We start from the raw sequence: 6,000 nt of genomic DNA, 5'->3' as shown, positions 1-6,000 counted from the left end.
GGATTTTTGACAGGCAAGTTCAATCTTGCAACTATCCCATTTTATTTTCTTTCTTTTTGTGAGTGTCCAATTTAAAAATACATAGAGACAAGACTTTGACAAAGACAATGATAAACAGAATCACACAACATTGTGACAAGCATGCTTTGAAAAAAAATCAGTGTTTTAGGATCCATTCTAGAGAAAAAATAGATTTTCCTCTCACCCTTAGAGTATCTCGTATACTCACCACCGAGGGGATTTCCATAGCATCAAAACTTTGTATGACCAGCACACAGCATCAGGGGTTCTCCAAAGAGAACCGAAGGGAGGGTTCCAATAAAAGAACCAGGGGAAAGGGGATCCCTAATAGGGGACAGTTTAGAACTATCAGGGAACAGCATAGAGCTGTCCGAGAAGTCACAAGAAAGAAAGATTGGAACATTATCAAAGAGGGATAATGAACGTTTATAGTAAGCAGAACACCAGATTTAAAACTTCTCGAGAGACACAGCCGATTATCCTCCCCAATCCTCCCCATAGTGTTAACAGGGGAGTTAACCCATTCCTAGGAGATCTTGGAACTGTTTGCCAATCTTTGTCCTTTAAAAAGACAGGAATTGAATTACCCATTACTGCTAAAAGATAAACTAAAAAGCAAAAGAAAGAGAGACAAAGTTGGAAAATAGAGGAGGCCCGCCAATGTGGCGCTCTTTATCTCTGTTTGATCCCCTGCCCACCCGAGCTTCAGTCTCGCAGCAGAGGCCGTTAACTCTTCATCATCCTATGACCAGCAAAGGAATCAGGGTTACGACAGCATATGTCCCTGTACCCAGACGCCATTTGTGTAAGGCTCAGCGCCAGGGTTGGCCAACCCTGTGTGACCTTACTTGGGGTAACGAAAAGTGAAGAGTAATGAATGGATGCTATATGAAAATGCATAGCGACAAAGTTTATTGGATTCAGACAAAGCATATATAGGTTAAGACCCACAGGAAGATATGATGTTACCACCCAGCAACAGCAGGAACCAATAATTGGGCAGATTCATAGGAATTCATGACATTACCTGCCAGGCACAAGGAGGAACTGAGAGGATTCCAAACAAGGGCAGAGAAACAAGTTTCCCACAGTCTCTCACAATTTCTCACAACCATTATCAATCCTCCCTCTGCTGACCATTCCAACCTTGAGCATGCAGCTGGGCAGGTCGTACACAGTTCAACCCATGACCTTGACTATGCAGCCCAAGCAGGGAGAAGAGGAGGGCTTTAACCCTTACAGCAATGCCTCGACTACACTGGGGGTCTCTCAAGTTATGTTACCAAAGTTCGTGTGAGGTAACTCATCAATTACATTTTACCTAACTTATCTTATTATTTGGGACCTGGAATGCTTGCATTAAGATTCTATAGCTTCAAGCAAGCCTTTTGGTAAGACATGGCTGGCAACTTTTAATCTTTTGAACATCTCCTTAAAACTTCTGAAATATATAATTAAAATATACTCATCTTCAAATTCTATCACACAGTAGCTGTCAACTTGTTGAGGTCATATGTATTTATTGTTTTGCTATTTTAGTCACTGAGAATCAATTTGAAACAATTATAAGTACTTCTTTCTCCCTCCTGTGTTTGAGGAAGGGGTTAATAGCTTGTAAGCAATTCATCCTAAGGCTGTTTGGCTTGATTTAGGTTTTTATTACTTAACAACCTTGTCACTTATCCCTCATTAACAAGTGGACTTACCCAATTTAAAATTTTGAATGTATCAAACCCTTCAAAATAATTTACTCTCAGTGGAGTTTAGTTTGAACTCCACACTTCCAAATAGCTTTGATTAAGTCCTTTAGCAATCTTTCATTATTTTAAAAAATTGAAGTCCAAAGTATGTATCCTGACTCTTTCAACTCTCTATTTAAAGCAGAATAAAATCTCCAGTTCAGTTTTCTTTTACCTCAAAACATTGCTATGTACCTGATTTAATTCCATCAACATTATTCCAATTTGCAATTTGTGATGTCTAAATCACACTAGCATTTGCCCCTAGCCTTTGTTTATTTTATTTTATTTACTCTTATTTCTTCTGCCTTCTCCTCTTTACCATTATTGCAAGTAGAGGAAAGGTACCATACTTAAAAAAAAAACTTCTAGATTTCAGGGCTGGTCAATTTTTTTCTTGTTAAAGACATACAGTTTGCATATCATATATCCTTAACTTATTCAGGTGGAAAACTTAATTCACTTTGTAGTACAAATGCCTACATATTTATTTTGTATTCCTCCATCATTACTTTCTGGTAATTTGTATCTGAAAACATGTCAATCTCTAGATCATGAATTCCTTCAGATATTCTTAGTCCAATACAATGGTGTTTTTTTAAAAAATCCCTTCTTTTGCAATATACCCAATTCTTCATTCCTGTATAAAATCCCATTCACAGATTAACCACTTTAAAAACTTCTTGTGTGTCATATGATCACTTGTTGCTTGTTCTGACAGAACATACATTAAAGTAACATCTCATTTGAAAAATCCAAAGTTTAATTCACTAGAAGCTATCTTGGCCAGTGGCATAGGGTGGAAGTCATTCCATACATATCTCATCCCAGTTATTTTCTCATGGATTCTAACTATTCTGCACTGGCTGACCTTCACAGGAAAGCTCAGTTCTGATTTCTACTTTCCCAGGGGAAAAAGAGATTCTTCTGGTCAAGGACTTAGTTTTTCTCACTTCAAGACTATATTTATTCTACTTATGACTGTATTAGCCCAAATATAATATGGCCCCAAATATAGTGCTATCCCAAGTATTTTGATGGGTAATTCAGAAAGAGGAAACACCCATTTTATTTTCTCCTAAAATCGTGGTTTCTGGCCAACGTCCACTCATATTCTTTCCTCAAATGATCTTTGAGTGGCTTATTAATTACTACATCTAACACTTGTAAATTGCAATGTCATTCCTCCCAGAATAACAACAAGGTCTGAGAGCATTTCAGCAATTCTCTTCTTCATATTTTCAATCAGGTGATCCTTGACTGCCTCCAGTATGAGCATTCCTCTCTGACTCAGTAATACATGGGACACCTACCCTAGACCACATTAAACCAATCTAATACAAGTTCTTCATTCATCCATCCCTTTTCCTGCACACGCTGATGATCGTGCCTGATGGTAACTGTTCCTTATGTAATTTTTTATGCCTAAAATGATGTAAGGAGTCAGTTTTCGCTCATCAGCTATGACTACAAGCATCATTATAACAATCCGTGCAGCGATTGTTATATAATTTTCCTTTGTGGGTTATAGTTTAAGAAGGAGAAAGGAGTCTGAGGAAAATGGGTGATAAATGAAGACTCAAAGACAACTTAATTGATTTGGGGAGCGGTGCTTGCTCCTAATGATATTTTCCTTAGAAAATTAATTAAGGGAAAATATGAGAAATAAGAGAACACGTGGTAGTGAGAATTCCTAGATAGGAATGAGGAAAAGAGAATGAAAGGGATCAAGTGGAAGAATAGGAATCAAGAGAGAGCCTTGCACCCCTCATCCGCATTTATTGAGGTGTGGATTGGGAGGTGTTCAATGAATATGTAACAAAGCATAGTTGATTGACATTGGTTTAAATGATAATGACAACAACCTAAAGGCAGGTAAATCTAACCTGCACTTTGCAAATGAGTTTGGCTCCGTGCCAAATGTTAATGACACACAATATATGATTTCAAATCTGGAAGTGCTGGAATATACCATGAAGGCAACTTTCAAAAGTACATATTGAGGGGGGAAATTTCACACTATATTCTGGCTAATTGTAAAGATTAAAATTTAGGGGATACTGAGGCAGGTAGAAATTAGTTTTTCTCTGCAAGGAGTATTATATTTTTAGAGGTTTATTAAAGGTTAAGGATTAAAGAAAATACAAGCAAGAGAAGCACGTGCTGGGTGGGCCATGAGGCCCACCCAAATTTCACTCACATCATGAGACGCGTCTGTTTGCCAGCGGAGACAGGAAGAGAAGAGACCCTGCCGTGGGCGGAGACCCTTTAAATGATTTGCTCTCTGCCCAGGTGAGAATTCAGTGAGGTTACAAAGCATTTTGGGAAAGTGGAACAACGACTTCTGGGGATTGAAGTGCTGGATTCAAGTCCATTTTTACATTCCCCTGTTTGATCGTTATTGGGGAAAGAAGTTTCCCCAAAAAGGATCATAAAAACATAATCAACTTAAACATCACAACAATTTGAGGTCCTTGAATCAGGGCCCAATCAAAATGATCTAAGCAATGATACATTTACCCAGTCGGTAGCCAGGACTACAGAAAGGTACCACACTATGAAAGGCAGAAAAGGGGACCAGATTATATGAGCCAAGGTTTTGGGGATACTCGTCTGTGAGTATTTTCAGAGTGAGTGTGGACACAAGGAAAGCCTATGTCATAACAAAATGTTAAACACAGTAACCTCGAGTCTTCACATTAGGTTCAAGACCTTTGTATTGGCCTAGAAGTGCATCAATCCATCCTGGATTGGCTTTTCTTTGGCTCTGTGCAATGACTCTTTTGTGAATATCTTGTCCTGTAATCAGACAGAATCATTAAGCAAAGTCCCATAATTTTTTTAAAAATAATCAGTGGCATCATTTTTATAGTCTCTAGTTTTTTGGGAATACATTGACAAATGTATTTTAAACTTATAGTACTGAAAAGTCAAAAGGTTAAAGAAAATCTTAACGCTGTAACATGTGCTTCAAATATAAAAAGGAGAGAAAAATTAAAAAAAAAACAAATAGTATATTGCACATGCAAGAAAAATATAATAAAAGAGTTTTAAAAATTCAAAAATGTAGCTTATAATCATTGACACTCTGTGTCAGCTAAGAAAATATAGAATGCAAGGCTTTCTCACCAAAAATGAGATCCATTTCCTCTTCATGCCTGGCCATGATCTACTGTGAGTGAAAGCAAATGAATTGAACAAGGTAACAATTTTCATTTTTAAAGAACAGTAGTACAAATATGTAGTTATCAATATCCCCAAAATTCTCAATAGCCCAATTAATTATAATAGCAAACAAACACACTATCATATTTCACATAAGTTGCTGTATGGTATTTTTTTAAACTATGAATTGATGGATATTTGTCACAATTTTTTTACAAACATAGCAATCTTTCAACCTTGGTATTTAAACATATTTTTAAAAAAAGTAAAACTCATTTGGGGTTTTGAACATCATGAAGAAATATCATTCTGGTGGAAGTAAAGTAATGAGCTGAAGAGTATAAATGAGAGGTACTCTTTTTTGGAGGCTTTTTTAGGGGTACAAATGCCCTGAGATTAACTGCCCCAACTTCCATTCACATATTTAGAAATGCGGGAAGGTTGGGGGTTATAAAATGTATTTCACTTCAGCTATGGGCCTTACCTCGTGGTAGGGGCAGGCAAAAATGACCAGAGGTTCTTAAAAAAAATTCCAAAAATCATATTTTAAAAACCCTTAAAATCAGTTGAGATATTTAGCACATTAAATTTTCCAAAGGTTGTTATAGCAATTGTAACCAGTTCTGAAGTCCATCTATCCTCTATGTGACAATTTACAAAGGCAAAAATAGAAAGGCTGTTTTTTCACATATGGGCTTAATTACAATGATCTCAATATGGTTTTAGGGAAAAGCAACAGAATTTTAAAACTCAGTACATTAAGTGAACAGTATAATAGAATAATATTGAATCCAGTAATATATGAACTTAAAATCACAAAGTTATATCTTAAACAAAGCAATAAGGAAAATGCAATAGAATACAGAGATTATTTTTTTCAACCATTGGAGTCTGAAATGCCTTAAAGTATATATGTTTGTTTGTTTTTAATTATCCATTTAGATGCCTATTGTCAGAAGGTAATTGATAAGTGGTAAGCAATGAGGTCCAAGTGATCTGCTCAGGGCCACATGACCATGAAGTGTCTCCAGGCCAGATTTCAACCAGAGACCTCCTGTCTCTGGGCCTGGCTCTC

This window comes from Monodelphis domestica, chromosome 1 (genome assembly GCF_027887165.1).
Source record: "Monodelphis domestica isolate mMonDom1 chromosome 1, mMonDom1.pri, whole genome shotgun sequence".
In the NCBI taxonomy this organism is placed as follows: domain Eukaryota; kingdom Metazoa; phylum Chordata; class Mammalia; order Didelphimorphia; family Didelphidae; genus Monodelphis; species Monodelphis domestica.
Note: the sequence above shows the minus strand (reverse complement) of the source record.